Source organism: Mya arenaria, chromosome 16 (assembly GCF_026914265.1).
Source record: "Mya arenaria isolate MELC-2E11 chromosome 16, ASM2691426v1".
In the NCBI taxonomy this organism is placed as follows: Eukaryota; Metazoa; Mollusca; class Bivalvia; order Myida; family Myidae; genus Mya; species Mya arenaria.
Genome location: NC_069137.1, coordinates 23057539 through 23076758, shown reverse-complemented (window position 1 = coordinate 23076758; position 19220 = coordinate 23057539). Strand labels below are relative to the sequence as shown.

At 36.5% G+C, this 19220-nt stretch overlaps 1 protein-coding gene across 4 annotated transcripts in view; it reads left to right on the top strand.

The window, feature by feature from the left end:
• Window positions 1–382: 382 nt before the first annotated feature.
• The window catches only part of LOC128222090 (uncharacterized), a 69994-nt gene continuing 51156 nt past the window's right edge, over window positions 383–19220 (top strand). For 2 of the 4 annotated variants that reach the window (XM_052930918.1, XM_052930913.1), the window contains exon 1: window positions 383–549. The gene's annotated coding sequence lies outside the window, so the exon portion shown is untranslated. Of the gene's footprint in view, window positions 550–8980; window positions 9081–19220 lie in introns of all 4 variants that reach the window. The other 2 variants (XM_052930915.1, XM_052930919.1) reach the window with 2 other exon arrangements.

Genomic DNA, 19220 nt, shown 5'->3' with positions numbered 1-19220 from the left:
TTTTACCTTTTTGAGATTTAAAGTGCGACTAAAGATACGGTATAAAATAAGCTGCATAAAGCGAACTATATTCAGCTTTTTGAGTTTGATAGCCAACTATTAAACTGCATTATAAACGAGTACTTTATATTATACGCATTTGATACTTTAATATTTTAATGTAAAACTTGGTAAAGTTATATTATATTTCCATTTAAATGAAAAAGAATAAAAATCATGCTTTATGAATATGCTTCGGCTTTACATTATAATAACAATTTTAACATGAGGCCATTTGCATAACTGATACTTTAGGAAAGATACGGGTATTACCATTTTCTGATGAGTCAGAAATATATCACGTGATTACAAATGACATGCGCAAACTATACAATAGCTGCGCAATAAGATCGACACAATTACGCAAGGCGGCGATGTAATGACAACATGAAATATCCAGTTGTGAACAGTGCGCTTAAATTAAGAAGAAAATGATGGACAAGGAAAAAGACTCTCAGTGCGTTAATTATAATTTGTGTAATTCGACTTAAAGGATTCTTGATACAAACAGTGAGTATTATTTAAGTTATTATATTGTGTTATAAAACTTCACAATAAACAGCAATTGCATTGTGTATTGGCTGTTTCTATTGAAAAATATATCAGAGAGATTCTTACAAGAAAAAATCGAACGTTTATATTGAGTCCTTTCAAATGGACTATTGTGGAAATGTTTTAATACATAGCATACAGTGCTGAAACTCATAAACATAACTTAAATTATATTCAGTTCTGAAAAGCCCTACCTCACGATATATTTTTATAAGTCAGTTCGTTTATGTTAAGAATGTGTGTTTGCTAGCTTGATCATGATGATGATGAAGATGATGGTCGTATTCTTTTCTGGAGAAAAGTAGGACGAAAAATGTTTTTGATGAACGTTTATATTGCATAAATGGGAAATATTTCAACAACTTGAACTCAAATAAAGCATTACCTAAATTTTTCTGCAAAACCTTGGATGTACGGTGATATTCAAATATCTATCCCAATTTAATAATGGTTTGTTTTAGAAATAATTCATATCAGACAACCTGAGATAGTTTTACACAGCTGTGGAATACTGAGTACTTGATGATTAACAATTATCGAAAGCCCGAGTCACACTTTGCCTTAAGAGCAAACGTCTATAGCCCGGGACACACTAGATCCTTTAAAGCGAATATCTATAGCCCGAGTCACACTAGTTCCTTTATAGCGAATATCTATAGCCCGAGTCACACTAGTTCCTTTATAGCGAATATCTATAGCCCGAGTCACACTAGGTCCTTTATAGCGAATATCTATAGCCCGAGTCACACTAGTTCATTTAAAGCGAATATCTATAGCCCGAGTCACACTAGTTCCTTTAAAGCGAATATCTATAGCCCGAGTCACACTAGTTCCTTTATAGCGAATATCTATAGCCCGAGTCACACTAGTTCCTTTATAGCAAATATCTATAGCCCGAGTCACACTAATTCCTTTATAGCGAATATCTATAGCCCGAGTCACACTAGTTCCTTTAAAGCGAATATCTATAGCCCGAGTCACACTAGTTCCTTTAAAGCGAATATCTATAGCCCGAGTCACACTAGTTCCTTTATAGCGAATATCTATAGCCCGAGTCACACTAGTTCCTTTAAAGCGAATATCTATAGCCCGAGTCACACTAGTTCCTTTAAAGCGAATATCTATAGCCCGAGTCACACTAGTTCCTTTATAGCGAATATCTATAGCCCGAGTCACACTAGTTCCTTTAAAGCGAATATCTATAGCCCGAGTCACACTAGTTCCTTTAAAGCGAATATCTATAGCCCGAGTCACACTAGTTCCTTTATAGCGAATATCTATAGCCCGAGTCACACTAGTTCCTTTATAGCGAATATCTATAGCCCGAGTCACACTAGTTCCTTTATAGCGAATATCTATAGCCCGAGTCACACTAGTTCCTTTAAAGCGAATATCTATAGCCCGAGTCACACTAGGTCCTTTATAGCGAATATCTATAGCCCGAGTCACACCAGGTCCTTTATAGCGAATATCTATAGCCCGAGTCACACTAGTTCCTTTAAAGCGAATATCTATAGCCCGAGTCACACTAGTTCCTTTATAGCGAATATCTATAGCCCGAGTCACACTAGTTCCTTTAAAGCGAATATCTATAGCCCGAGTCACACTAGGTCCTTTAAAGCGAATATCTATAGCCCGAGTCACACTAGGTCCTTTATAGCGAATATCCATAGTCCGAGTCACACTAGTTCCTTTAAAGCGAATATCTATAGCCCGAGTCACACCAGGTCCTTTATAGCGAATATCTATAGCCCGAGTCACACTAGTTCCTTTAAAGCGAATATCTATAGCCCGAGTCACACCAGGTCCTTTATAGCGAATATCTATAGCCCGAGTCACACTAGGTCCTTTATAGCGAATATCTATAGCCCGAGTCACACTAGGTCCTTTATAGCGAATATCTATAGCCCGAGTCACACCAGGTCCTTTATAGCGAATATCTAATGCCCGAGTCACACTAGGTCCTTTATAGCCAATATCAAATGCCCGAGTCACACTATGTCCTTTATAGCAAATATCTAAAGCCCGAGTCACAATAGGTCCTTCATAGGAACAATATAAAGCCCGAGTCACACTATGTCCTTTATAGCAAATATCTAATGCCCGAGTCACACTATGTCTTTTATAGCAAATATCTAATGCCCAAGTCACACTAGGTCCTTTATAGCAAATATCTAATGCCCAAGTCACACTAGGTCCTTTATAGCAAATATCTAATGCCCAAGCCACACTATGTCCTTTATAGCAAATATCTAATGCCCGAGTCACACTATGTTCTTTATAACAAATATCTAATGCCCCAGTCACACTATGTCCTTTATAGCAAATATCTAATGCCCGAGTCACACTAGGTCCTTTATAGCAAATATCTAATTCCAAAGTCACACTATGTCCTTTATAGCAAATATCTAATGCCCAAGTCACACTAGGTCCTTTATAGCAAATATCTAATGCCTGAGTCACACTATGTCCTTTATAGCAAATATCTAATGCCAAAGTCACACTAGGTCCTTTATAGCAAATATCTAATGCCCAAGTCACACTAGGTCCTTTATAGCAAATATCTAATGCCCGAGTCACACTATGTCCTTTATAGCAAATATCTAATGCCCAAGTCACACTATGTCCTTTATAGCAAATATCTAATGCCCGAGTCACACTATGTCCTTTATAGCAAATATCTAATTCCCGAGTCACACTATGTCCTTTATAACAAATATCTAATGCCGAAGTCACACTATGTCCTTTATAGCAAATATCTAATGCCCAAGTCACACTAGGTCCTTTATAGGAACTATCTAATGCCCAAGTCACACTACGTCCTTTATAGCAAATATCTAATGCCCAAGTCACACTAGGTCCTTTATAGCAAATATCTAATGCCCGAGTCACACTATGTCCTTTATAACAAATATATAATGCCCAAGTCACACTATGTCCTTTATAGCAAATATCTAATGCCCAAGTCACACTAGGTCCTTTATAGCAAATATATAATGCCTAAATCACACTAGGTCCTTTATAGCAAATATCTAATGCCCAAGTCACACTAGGTCCTTTATAGCAAATATCTAATGCCCGAGTCACACTATGTCCTTTAAAGCAAATATCTAATGCCCGAGTCACACTATGTCCTTTATAACAAATATCAAATGCCCGAGTCACACTATGTCCTTTATAGCAAATATCTAATGCCCAAGTCACACTATGTCTTTTATAGCGAATATCTAATGCCCAAGTCATACTATGTCCTTTATAGCAAATATCTAATGCCCAAGTCACACTAGGTCCTTTATAGCAAATATCTAATGCCCAAGTCACACTATGTCTTTTATAGCAAATATCTAATGCCCGAGTCACACTATGTCCTTTATAGGAACTATCTAATGCCCGAGTCACACTAGGTCCTTTATAGCAAATATCTAATGCCCGAGTCACACTATGTCTTTTATAGCAAATATCTAATGCCCGAGTCACACTATGTCTTTTATAGCAAATATCTAATGCCCGAGTCACACTATGTCTTTTATAGCAAATATCTAATGCCCGAGTCACACTATGTCCTTTATAGCAAATATCTAATGCCCAAGTCACACTATGTCCTTTATAACAAATATCTAATGCCCAAGTCACACTATGTCCTTTATAGCAAATATCTAATGCCCGAGTCACACTATGTCCTTTATAGCAAATATCTAATTCCAAAGTCACACTATGTCCTTTATAGCAAATATATAATGCCCAAGTCACACTAGGTCCTTTATAGCAAATATCTAATGCCCGAGTCACACTATGTCCTTTATAGCAAATATCTAATGCCCAAGTCACACTAGGTCCTTAATAGCAAATATCTAATGCCCAAGTCACACTAGGTCCTTTATAGCAAATATCTAATGCCCGAGTCACACTATGTCCTTTATAGCAAATATCTAATGCCCAAGTCACACTATGTCCTTTATAGCAAATATCTAATGCCCGAGTCACACTATGTCCTTTATAGCAAATATCTAATGCCCGAGTCACACTATGTCCTTTATAACAAATAGCTAATGCCCAAGTCACACTATGTCCTTTATAGCAAATATCTAATGCCCAAGTCACACTAGGTCCTTTATAGCAAATATCTAATGCCCAAGTCACACTAGGTCCTTTATAGCAAATATCTAATGCCCAAGTCACACTAGGTCCTTTATAGCAAATATCTAATGCCCAAGTCACACTAGGTCCTTTATAGCAAATATCTAATGCCCGAGTCACACTAGGTCCTTTATAGCAAATATCTAATGCCCGAGTCACACTATGTCCTTTATAGCAAATATCTAATGCCCAAGTCACACTATGTCCTTTATAGCAAATATCTAATGCCCAAGTCACACTAGGTCCTTTATAGCAAATATCTAATGCCCAAGTCACACTAGGTCCTTTATAGCAAATATCTAATGCCCGAGTCACACTATGTCCTTTAAAGCAAATATCTAATGCCCGAGTCACACTATGTCCTTTATAACAAATATCAAATGCCCGAGTCACACTATGTCCTTTATAGCGAATATCTAATGCCCAAGTCACACTATGTCTTTTATAGCGAATATCTAATGCCCAAGTCATACTAGGTCCTTTATATCAAATATCTAATGCCCAAGTCACACTAGGTCCTTTATAGCAAATATCTAATGCCCGAGTCACACTATGTCTTTTAAAGCAAATATCTAATGCCCGAGTCACACTATGTCCTTTATAGGAACTATCTAATGCCCGAGTCACACTATGTCCTTTATAGCAAATATCTAATGCCCGAGTCACACTATGTCTTTTATAGCAAATATCTAATGCCCGAGTCACACTATGTCTTTTATAGCAAATATCTAATGCCCGAGTCACACTATGTCTTTTATAGCAAATATCTAATGCCCGAGTCACACTAGGTCCTTTATAGCAAATATCTAATGCCCGAGTCACACTAGGTTCTTTATAGCAAATATCTAATGCCCGAGTCACACTATGTCTTTTATAGCAAATATCTAATGCCCGAGTCACACTATGTCCTTTATAGGAACTTTCTAATGCCCGAGTCACACTATGTCCTTTAAAGCAAATATCTAATGCCCGAGTCACACTATGTCTTTTATAGCAAATATCTAATTCCCGAGTTAAACTATGTCCTTTATAGCAAACGTCTATAGCTCGAGTCACAATATGTCTTTAGAGCAAACGTCTATTATCTGAGTCACACCAGGCCCTTTATAGCAAATATCTCATGCCCGAGTCACACTAGTTCCTTTATAGCAAATATCTAATGCCCGAATCACAGTATGTTTTTATAGCAAATAGCTAATGCCCTAGTCACTCTTTATCCTTTAAAGCAAATATCTAATGCCCGAGTCACACTATGTCTTTAGAGCAAATATCTTACGCCCGAGTCACACTAGGTCCTTTATAGCAAATATATAATGCCCGAGTCACACTATGTCTTTTATAGCAAATATATAATGCCCGAGTCACACTAGGTCCTTTATAGGAACTATCTAATGCCCGAGTCATACTATGTCCTTTATAGCAAATATCTAATGCCCGAGTCACACTAGGTCCTTTGTAGCAAATATATAATGCCCGAGTCACACTAGGTCCTTTATAGGAACTATCTAATGCCCGAGTCATACTATGTCCTTTATAGCAAATATCTAATGCCCGAGTCACACTATGTCCTTTATAGCAAATATATAATGCCCGAGTCACACAATGTCCTTTGTAGCAAATATCTAATGCCCGAGTCACGCTATGTCCTTTTAATCAAATATCTAATGCCCGAGTCACACTATGTCTTTTATAGCAAATATCTAATTCCCCAGTCAAACTATGTCCTTTATAACAAATATCTAAAGCCCGAGTCACACTTAGTCTTTTTGAGCAAACAGCTATGCCCGAGTCACACAATGTCCTTTATAGCCCGAATCATACTATGTCTCATGTGGCAAATATCGAAAGCTTGGGCCACACTAGGTATTTTATAGCAAATTCCTCAAGCCCGAGGTCTTTCATCTCAATTATCTAAAGCTCGAGTCATATAAGGTTCTTTATAGCAATTATCCATAGCCCGAGCCACATTTTATCTTTAATCGGTACTTTTTAAAGCCCAAGCCACATTTGGTATTTTAAAGCAACTAACTAAAGCCCGAATCAAACTAGGTCTTAATCTTAGCAAATGTATTAGGCCGATTCACACTAGGCATTTTATAGCAGCCATCTTAAATCCGAGTCATATTAGTGCTTTTATAGCAAATAGCTAAAGCCCGAGTCAGTTTTGGTCTTTGATAGCTAGTATCTATAGCCGTAGCAATATGTCTTTAGTAGCAAGTATTTAGAGCCCTAGTCGCTTCTGGCAGTATATAGCAAATATCCATAGTCCGAGTCACATCGGGCCTTTTATTGGAAATATCTATAGCTTAGTCACACCTGGTCTTTCATAGCATACATTTACATCCGGACTTGATTTTCTGAATGATAAAATTGAATTCATACTGCATTAACCGGTCGACCTTTCGTGACCTTTGTAGGCGGACTTTTACCCGAAAGCAACGTTCTGATTGGGCGCTGACGAACCACCGCGGGTAGTGATCTTACTACGATCTACTTTATTCCTAAATATAGCAGAGCACATAATTTGTTGAATGCCGTATTGTTTAAATGTTTATTTTGATGTTTTACGAAGAATTTAAATGAAAGACATTGTTTACTAGAAATATCATTTGAAAATGGTTGATTTTGTATTTGATAACAAAAGAACATGCAATTAACAAATAATAAAAACAAATTAAAATTGACGCGTTTTTTTAATACTGTCCATCTGTAAGAACTATTCTGTGATTGGCGATTTCTTTCTAGAACATTCTAGGATGTTTGATCCATAATCGGATTCAGAAAATGACCATCTTTCTACGATAGAGTTAGGCGATATTTTCGTCTACATTTAAATACATTACATTATTGGAGACTGCACAAGTGTCATGTATTTTCGTGAGTTCGAACAAACGAATATATTGACAATTCGAGAAGACTAGTACATCACAACAATTCAATATCTTTGCAAACGTTAAAAGACAACAGAAACGAAAATGAAATTTTGACATTATAATTACCTTAAACTGGAAGTTATCCATTAAATCACCATGACCACATTTTCCATGCACAATCACATGGGTCATGCATATGTAAAACAGGTGTTAAATGTATCGAAACATCTCTTGATTAAAATGAACATATTACAACAAAAATCAGTATTACCTCCACATATTTTACAGAAACTACCAAAATTATTTCTTTCTTTCTGCAAATTACTTATTGACTATTTATTATGCGGATGATAAAATGAACAACTAGCTAAAAGACCAAGGGCGATAAGTGCTCTTACCATTCGCTCTACACGTTTTGTTCCCCTTTGTTGTAACTAAAGGATTGTTGTCAAATAATATTAGGGCGGAAAAGAAATAAACAAATAAAATGTCAAAGTTATTAATCATGAAACGTAAGGTAATTCAAAAAAAAATTCACATTAAGAGAGTCGTCCCCGTCCTTCAGAAAAAAACTAAAACACTATTACGGAACAATTCAGTTGGAATAGCAAGGTGTCACTTGCACCAGTTTAGTCATTATTGAATTATTGGCCGCTAAATCGTCGCAATAAAACGTGAACGTGAATACCACATTTAATAATTCATATAAAATATTACAAAACGTTTAGACGAATCAATACAGAGTCTCTCACGTCACAAATGTCATTGTTTTTTCATTCACTTTAAGCAAATCAAATCATTACCAACCTATTTCCTACCCTCATAAGTCATACGTGCGATAAACATTTGCTGATGTTTACCGTACCCTGGGTTGAACCCGTCTTCATCCTTTACGAAGATAACATCAACGGATGATAGTCTAGATAAATATGATCGCTTTAACACTTAAGTTAACCATGATTATAATATTTATTTAACAACGAAGAGACATTATTTTTGTGTCTCCCCAAAAGCGAGTGTGAACAGTTATTTTTCGCCATTCAATGAACGTAATTTTAGGGTTCGATTTATATGGCTGCGAAACCAATGCAAACTATACATACATGCTCTATAAGTCGGTATGTAAAAATACGCTCAATTGTTGCTGGCTGTGAAAACCACGATCATAGAATGCCTAAACATCTTCACATGCTTTGCAGCAATCAGCAGTAAATTGCATACAAGTCCGTTTTTGTTGATATAAACAAGCACTTCAAGCTAGCAATAATACTAGTTATTACTACTTCTAACTGATATAAACCTAATATCAGTTACCAAATCTAGATCAAATATAACATGAATCAACTAAATAGCGGGCCTATTTCACCCTTGCTGTCAAGGACGAGAAGCTTGACGAGTTGAACGTCTATCCAAGGAACGTGGAGAAGGACCCTAGAAAAGTTGAGCGGACCACAGTGACGACCTACAGACAGATTTTCGGTAAATAAGGTGAACTTCGAAAATACATTAAAATGTTCTTTGTCGGCAAAACCGTGATAGGTAAATAGTACTTAATACCATGCCGCTATGTGGACCTTGAAATGTATCCGTAATCTATGACATGTTATAATTTTGACCTGATTGCTACACATCAACACTATTTTGAGAGTCAATAAGAAAGAGTGCACATTCTAGGAATGAACGAGGATATTAAACTGAGTTGGATGACACGTTTCTGTTAGATTTGTTTTAAGAAACTTAGTTTTGTTTCACCTCTATTCAAGACAAAGCTGTGACCTCTGCATCAAACTAGAATGAATATGATAAGGGAATGACACAACCTGTTTCTACAACATTATTTCAATCGATCGGGCATCGTCTTTAGTGTGAAAAATGTGACATTGTTGAGTGCAGTTATCAAATGATTCCATAAACATCAGCTGTCAGAATTGAAATAAACAATACAAAGTTTTCATTTAATTAATATATATATATATTCACTGTGAATATTTAGTATATTTAATATGTATACAATTATGGGTTTCAAAGTCTTAGTTATGTACATTCGTTATATCATACATTGCGATCGAATTCGTATTGTTTTGATATCGTCCGTTCACGTGTTTGCTCCGCGCTGTGGGAACAAGTTCCCTATCTAACATAATATAATTTATGAACAATTGAGCTTGTGAACTACATTTACGTTGTTATCATATACATATATATATATATATATAAACTTCATAAAACTTAGTATTGGTCTCCTTTCATGTATTACCAGATAGTAATTGTATATATATGGCTGAGGTAATGAGAAGTAACAAAGTCAATTAAACATATTAACTGTTTTAATGCAAACCCATATAATGAAAACCAAAAGGTATATTTCAATATAATTATGTAATATTTAGATGACATGAATTTAAATCTTTATGATTAAGCATGGTCGGATTGAGCGAAAAGTAAAATACAACCTTATTGTCTGACACATTGTCAACGCAAAATCTGACGCAGGGAGTGCGTATCGGATGAGTGGCATCGGGCGGACCTTTAAATACCCTCGAAAGTTGAAATTATTAATAATAAAGCCTAGCACCTTAAGATTGCGTATCTGCAATTTTATTAGCTGTAAATGTAGGTTGTAACCTCAATCCTATTAATATTTCCACATCTGTATTAAATTGTTACACGCATACAATCGCGGTCAAGTTAACACTAATATTATCATAAATATTTATCAAGTGCACAATAATAGAAGTGTGTCACAAACTAGTTCATCAAGATAACATATTGCAACACATTTTGATCACAAATTGATCATCAGCTCAGTGTTACCCTGAACATGTCATCATATCTATGTATACCTGCATGGTATGCAAAAACATGTTTTATTCAGCGGTGATAAAAAAAACATGTTCTTATCTCTAAATCGGGTGTGATGTCAGAGCCATGATGTTGCATAAACGGGAATAAATACATGATCAACAGTCAATAACTGTATACGGTAAAGAAATATGTCTGATAATGTTGGTTTCACCTCTCAATTCGTACGGTCATAGAAAAATAAAATCATGTGTATCTACCTAATCGACTGTAGTTGTTCAACGCTCAATATTTGAGTACACTGAATCGTATAAAGAATAATTTCACCTGTATAATAAGGAGAGTGATTATGTTTAAGCTTTGACGATTGGTTTGACCTTGTTTTCTTTACAATAAAGTATGCATCACTCTTTCCGTATGTTTATATGTATACCAAATAGTATTCGCTTGCGTTCTACGAGTCTTTGTGTTAAACGTAGTATAGTTCAAATGCGTTTTAGCAATGGTCAAATTATTAACAAGGCTCAAGTCAATACCTTAAACCAGTATTTGCCACAAACACGATAGCTAAATAATGTCATATAGTGGTATAAAACATAAGAAGAGCCTTAACATCCACATATGTTACTCAAGTGTTAAACACCGTATAATACTGCCACCCTGTAAATATACTAGCACTTATGGTTCATTTCAATATTCGTTTGAGACTGCCACCCAATAATATACTAACCCCTTTGGTTCATATACATATGTGTATTCGCATGAGACTGCCTCACTGTAATTTAATAGCTTCTGTGGTGCATTGCCATATTCGTTGAGACCACCATTCGGTTAACAAACTAACTCCATACATGGTACATTTCCATATCCACATGAGACTGCCACGCTGTAAATAAACTCACCTTTTGGTTCATTTCCATATTCGCACGAGACTGCCATCCTGTTTATATATTAACTTCTATGGTTCATTTGTATATTGGTATGTGACTTCCAAGCTGAATGTGTATTGACTCCTATGATTCATTTCAATAGTCGTATAAAACTGCAACTCGAGTAACATGAAAAACCTCAATGTTCATCACCATATATGTAGCTGACCCCCCCCCCAAAAAAAAAAAAACAACAACAAAAAACAAGGGCCAATTGCATATATCCATATGTGCCGGAGATCCCCACCCCGGTTACATACTAGCCTCATGTTTTACCTCCATAATTGCCTTGAAACGTCAGCCTGGTTAAATATAAGGCCACATTGTTAATCTACAAATTTGTTTGGGACCGCAACCCTGAAAAGAGAATAGGCCATATTGTACATCTACGCATTTGCATGAGAACGCAACCCTGAAAATAGAATATACCACATTGTTCAACTACACATTGGAATAAAACCGCAACCCTATCAATAGAATAGGCCACATTGTTTATCTACACATTTGCGTGAGAACGCAACCCTACAAATAGAATAGGCACCATTTTTGTTTACGCATTTGAATGATACCGCAACCCTGAAAATAGAATAGGCCACATTGTTCATCTACACAATCATTTGCTTGAGACGGAAACCCTAAAAATCGAATAGGCCACATATTTACACATTTGAATGGGAACGCAACCCTAAAAATGGATTAGGCCACATTGTTATCTACAGGTTATTTAATCATCCGTGTTTCTATGTCAATTCGATTGAAAAAAACACCAGTCTCACCATACACCATCGAGTTTGGGTTGAGGATCGAAGGATATAAGTTGTATTTTTTCCAATTACTCCAAATTTACGAATCCCCATATTTCACATTCATAAAGAAGTATTGGTTTAACTAGCATATCAAACAAGTCAATTTGCATATTTATGGTGTGTATAATGATTTAGTTTTTTTATCAGACATTACATTGCTACTGTGGCTTGGTTTGCAATGTTTTTGGCAGAAAGAAATGATCAAGAATGACTAATGTATTCCTACTCTGTGCCCATATTATCTAATTGGAAAGAGTGTTTTGTCATTTTACCAGATGTGAATATTACAATCTTATCAATATTAACTTTAAAATGCCATGTAAGACATCAGTCATGATATACATTTAAACAATCTTGTAAATCATTAGCAGTTTCAGAGACAATTGCTATGTCATCAGCATACAAAGTTTAAATATTTTTATATATGACGATAACAGATCTTTTACGATTTCGGTGCCCTTAAGCTCTTTAGTGTTAAAGAATTCGTGCAGATCGTTAAATAACCGGGTAAATAACATTGGAGAAATATGTTATCCATGTTTGACCCCTTTTTTACTTGTAAAACAGTTAGACTACTCACCATTAACCCTAACACACGAATTAATGAAGCTATACATGAATAGTTTTAATGACCTTCAGAAATTTACCACTAATAGTATATAAAATAAGTTTCTACCAAAGAACTGAACGCCATAACAAAGTCAAATGCAGCTTTGAAGTCAATAAACGCACAGATTAATTTCTTCCTTTGGGCATTATTATCGGTTTATTGGAAGTTTGAGTGAAATCCAGCTTGAAATTCATTCATAATGTCTTTATTATCATCAAATGTTTGTAGACGTGTTACTTGTGAGGTATTTACCTAAACAACTGAAAAGTGTGATCGGCCTATAATTTTCTACCTTTGTTTTTAAATATTGGTTGAATAATTTCCTGTGTCCATAACCAGTATCTAGTCTATGTGAAATAGTTATATATACATATATATTCGTTTAAAATCAAATCTACGCCACAAGTCTTGCCATTTTTCAATTCTTTAACCACTTTTTGTATTTCTTCCTTTAGTTAGTTGTTGGGGCGTTAAGAATACTATTAAATTCTCCGGTGTCTCAAAAGGTGGGTTATTATTTTTGTGTTTGTTTCATCGTTCAATAGTTGCATTCAAATTCTTGAAATGATTATATAGGTCTTTAAGTTGTGCTTCAACATAAGTTTTGCTATTGTCATTCAATATTTTCCAAAATGCTTTGGATTTTTTTGTTTAAATCAATTAAGTTTTGCATCATTGTCAATTTTATAATTTTTAAATGTTAAATTTAGAGTTTCATTAAACTCCTTACTTTCTCTTTTTAATGAGTGTAAGTTTGAATGATTCTTATTTTAATTTGTAATTATATTTTGTTGATGGAATTTCTGTCTGGCTTTTTTACAGTTTTAATTGAACCAATTATGATTTGTGTTATTTGCTCTTTTTTGTACTTTGAGTTAAAAACAAATTTTTACTGTCTACAAATATATTTGATAATTCATTTGTAATAAATTCAATATCTTCTAGTGTTAAATCGTTACATGTTATGATATCTTCTTATTTTGCATTAATTGAACACATTATGGTTTCATCAAAATTTTCGATGAAGAGCTCTGATTAAGTTTTATCCCATATTTCAGAGGTCGAAACCTGATTGATTGTATTTCGATTATGTTCTGAGCTTATATGAACTGTGAACGATATCGGACAGTGTCCGTCTGACATCATTGGAAAGAAATAAAATACATCAAACCGGTCTGTAACTTTAAACATGGCAGTTAACTTGATACAATAGTCAGCAACGCTTGTTTCTTTAAATGTGCATTTACCGACTTTATCACTAATAGTCATACCATTCAATTTTACAGATTAATTTTCAATTAAAATCTAAAAATTAACTTCCATAATTGTTCACTGATTAATCACAGCTAATTATTTCTACGCGTACCTTTGCTTTTTCAAACAATTTCATTTCATCGAAGATATCCAAGTCAATTTCTTTAAATATATCATAATCAACTTCCATAAAATCCTTACAGTTTTTAACCCTGGAGTTAAAATCTCCAAACATACATATATTATAAAACTTTGTTTATACCAGTACTATGTGTTTATTTATTTCAAAAAAAGGATGATCGGATGTAAAAGTTGAATTTTCAGGTGGTATCGACACAAAACTAAAACAGTATCTTTTGTTCAGGAAATCAAGTTTGAGAACGAAAACCAAAGCGTAAAATTAGATTCCGTCTTTACTATATTTACATATTTCGAGAAAGTGTTTATAACTAATAATGCTACCCCCCAGACGTTCTTTTCATAAACTCTTTTCTATGTTGAAACAAAAGCGAAAAAACCATTTATATCAGTTTAAGTTTCGTGTAAACCAATTTTGTCAAAAACTCTTATAAATTCTATTAATTCTGGACTTATAATTTTTGGTTTTAATCCGCACACATAAAATAAAAGAAACCTAACTTAATGAAAACATGTCTCAGTGTCATAGATTTGACCTTGATCACTAACGGGGTATTCTCCCGGCCTGTCCTAATGAATATTACTGTTAATCTCCTCGTGCGTTTCGCTGGTATACACACTTCTCTATTGAGGTTCGGCGTGGGTCACAGTCGTTACAAAGTTGAATTGTCACAGACGAGTTTAACTCCGGTCTCCTCAAGGATAGATTATTTATATTTGTTTAACTGACTATGACTGCGTTCACGAAGAGGCCCGTATCTGTTCAAAGTTTTGAAGTTCAATTGGTCCGTAAATCTTTCGTACGCGTTTTTTTGTCGTGATCGCCTGCGGTCATATTGTGGTGCGGAAGGTCTGGCAAATACGTTGCTTTGTTGTGCAGGATCCCCGTACAGATGCATATTGTTTTCATAAACATTATACAATTGACCATTAACATAGAGTTTATCTGCCACAATATGTGTTACCTTTTTGTTTCAGTATTCGCATCACGGAAAAGAGTTTCCTCCTATTCTGATCAACATCATATGGAAAATGTTCATTCACATTCTGATTGCATTTTGCATATTAAATTTGACACCTGTCTCTTAAATGAGCTCTCTATTGTTGAAACATTGAACATTTGCGAGTATCGGGCGTGTAGAATAGTTCGGGCCTCCAATCCATATACCTTTTCGAAGTTTATGTTTGATAAATCAAACTGATTTACCTCTGTGTTATTGGGTTTGTTTGATGCTGACATTGCTTGAGTGTTGTTGTCTCTCTGCTAATTTTTGATGCATTTGTTTCTATGTTTGACAGTTGAGAACAGCTGTTTCAATCATTTTGCTGACAAGATCAATAAGCATTTGGGTATTACCGTCTGCTGTTGGTCGCATTCTGTATGGCATCTGCAAAGGGTGACCCGGTGGCGGTGTTTTAGGGGCAGGGTACCGGACAAAGTTGAAGCCAATGGATGATGATCAGCATTTTGTTAAAACAAATATTGTTGCATTCGTACGTTCCCTGTTGATCATTTGACTTTGACTTTGGTATGGCTGCTGCAGAAGCTGGTATTTGATCTCGGTTGATGTGATTTTCCCCACTCGCTTTGTTCTGTGAACCCGCCATTTTAAGCGCTCCTTGTTTACTCGTTTTCTTGCTTTGTTTAGCCTTTTCCGTCAGTTGTAGCAGTCAAAGTTAATCAATAGTCATAACGTAGTCATGTTGTTTCAAAATATACCAGACCCCATTGTTCATCTCAATTTCTGTATGAGACCGCTTCCCTGTAAATTGACTTTTCCCTATTGTTCATCACGATTATTGTATCAGACCGCTACACTATAAATTTGTTCATCACGGTATTTGTATGAGACCGCTACCCTGTAAAATGACTTGGCCCTATTGTTCATCACGATAATTGTATGAGACCACTACCCTGTAAATTGACTGGGCCCTGTTGTTCATCAAAATAACTGTATGCGACCGCTACCCTGAACATAGGCTGGGCGTCATTGATCATCTCCACACCTGTATGAAACCGCGAGCATGGAAATAGACTAGGCCCAATTGTTTATCTCCATTTTTGTAAGAGATCGCTACCCTGGAAATAGGCGTGTCGCAATTGATCATATTTACATATGCATGAAACCGCAACCAAAGAAAAAGACTAGTGTAGCCGGGGTATATAAGTTTAACGGGTGTCAGTCCGTTTATATACTTTATTTCCAATCAATATAGAGAAAAAACAGCGATGTAATAAAAGTATTGTTTTGCGACAATGCAAAATAGTAGATATGGAAACATTTCCAAGTTACGACTCCAACGGTTGTCAGGACAGCAATGCCCGAGAGATTGAATGGCAGGAATGTTACGGGTGACTATGTGCACTAATGAATTCTGATATTAACCAATTGAAAGTTGTTTGACCACTATAATGCTTATACTGACCACTCTCACACAAACACTCTATAATAATATACACGCAATCTAAACTAAGCAGGCGATAATAATAAATGAAAATTTAAGGATGAATATAATACCCTGTTACACATTCCCCACGCAAGGGAAAGTTCGTCATCGAATTTTAAAAATGTAATACGAAAAACGGCATAGTGGTAAGTGTCCCCGCCTGTCACGCGGGAGACCGGGGTTTGATGCTCCTTCGTAGAGCCAAATTGTAGCCGGGGTATATAAGTATAAGTGGTGTCATTCCGTTTGTATGCTTTATTTCCAATCACAAAAAGAAACAAAACCAGCGGCAACAATGCATAGTAGATATGAAAACGTTTCCAAGTTACGACTCGAACGGCTGTCAGGACAGCAATGCCCGAGAGATAGAATGGCGGGAATGTTACGGGTGATTACGTGCATAAATGAATTCTAATATTAACCAATTGAAAGTTGTTCGACCACTATCATACGTACACACTAACCACTCACACACACCCTCTTTGATAATGTACGCGCAATCTCAACTTAAGCAGGCAATGATAATAAATGAACGTGAACGGATGAATTTAATACCCTGTTATACTAGGCCCCAGTGTTCATCTTTATTCTTGTATGAGACCGCTACCCTGGAAATAAGGGTGGCGCCATTAATCATATTTATACTTGAATGAGACCGAAACCATGGAAATAGACTAAGCCCCATTGTTTATCTCCATGTTTGAATGAGATCGCTACCTTGGAATCTGAATTTGTCCCATTGCCCATCTCCATAGTTGTATGACAGCACTATTCTGGAAAAAAGCTTGGCGCCATTGAATATCTCCATACTTTTATAAGACCGCCTCCCTGGAAATAGATTAGGCCTTATTGTTCATCCCATGTTTGTATGAGACCGCTACCCTGGAAATAGACTAGGCCCTTTTGTTCATCCCATGTTTGTATGAGACCGCTACCCTGGAAATAGACTAGGCCTTATTGTTCATCCCATGTTTGTATGAGACCGCTACCCTGGAAATAGACTAGGCCCTTTTGTTCATCCCATGTTTGTATGAGACCGCTACCCTTGAAATAGACTAGACCCTATTGTTAATCCCATGTCTGTATGAGACCGCTACCCTGGAAATAGTCTAGGCCCTGTTGTTTATCCCATGTCTGTATGAGACCGCTACCCTGGAAATAGACTAGGCCCTATTGTTAATCCCATGTCTGTATGAGACCGCTACCCTGGAAATAGTCTAGGCCCTGTTGTTTATCCCATGTTTGTATGAGACCGCTAACCTGGAAATAGACTAGGCCCTATTGTTAATCCCATGTTTGTATGAGACCGCTACCCTGGAAATAGTCTAGGCCCTGTTGTTTATCCCATGTTTGTATGAAACCGCTACCCTGGAAATAGTCTAGGCCCTGTTGTTAATCCCATGTCTGTATGAGACCGCTACCCTGGAAATAGTCTAGGCCCTGTTGTTAATCCCATGTCTGTATGAGACCGCTACCCTGGAAATAGTCTAGGCCTTATTGTTCATCACATGTTTGTATGAGACCGCTACCCTGAAAATAGACTAGGACCTTTTGTTCATCCCATGTTTGTATGAGACCGCTACCCTGGAAATAGACTAGGCCCTTTGATTCATCCCATGTTTGTATGAGACCGCTACCCTGGAAATAGTCTAGGCCTTATTGTTCATCCCATGTTTGTATGAGACCGCTACCCTGGAAATAGACTAGGCCCTTTTGTTCATCCCATGTTTGTATGAGACCGCTACCCTGGAAATAGACTAGGCCCTTTTGTTCATCCCATGTTTGTATGAGACCGCTACCCTGGAAATAGACTAGACCCTTTTGTTTATCCCATGTTTGTATGAGACCGCTATCCTTGAAATAGACTAGGCCCTATTGTTAATCCCATGTCTGTATGAGACCGCTTCCCTGGAAATAGTCTAGGCCCTGTTGTTTATTCCATGTCTGTATGAGACCGCTACCCTGGAAATAGACTAGGCCCTATTGTTAATCCCATATCTGTATGAGATTGCTACCCTGGAAATAGTCTAGGCCCTGTTGTTTATCCCATGTTTGTATGAGACCGCTACCCTGGAAATAGACTAGGCCCTATTGTTAATCCCATGTCTGTATGAGACCACTACCCTGGAAATAGTCTAGGCCCTGTTGTTTATCCCATATTTGTATGAGACCGCTACCCTGGAAATAGTCTAGGCCCTGTTGTTTATCCCATGTCTGTATGAGACCGCTACCCTGGAAATAGTCTAGGCCTTATTGTTCATCCCATGTTTGTATGAGACCGCTACCCTGGAAATAGACTAGGCCCTTTTGTTCATCCCATGTTTGTATGAGACCGCTACCCTGGAAATAGACTAGGCCCTATTGTTAATCCCATGTCTGTATGAGACCGCTACCCTGGAAATAGTCTAGGCCTTATTGTTCATCACATGTTTGTATGAGACCGCTACCCTGAAAATAGACTAGGACCTTTTGTTCATCCCATGTTTGTATGAGACCGCTACCCTGGAAATAGACTAGGCCCTTTGATTCATCCCATGTTTGTATGAGACCGCTACCCTGGAAATAGTCTAGGCCTTATTGTTCATCCCATGTTTGTATGAGACCGCTACCCTGGAAATAGACTAGGCCCTTT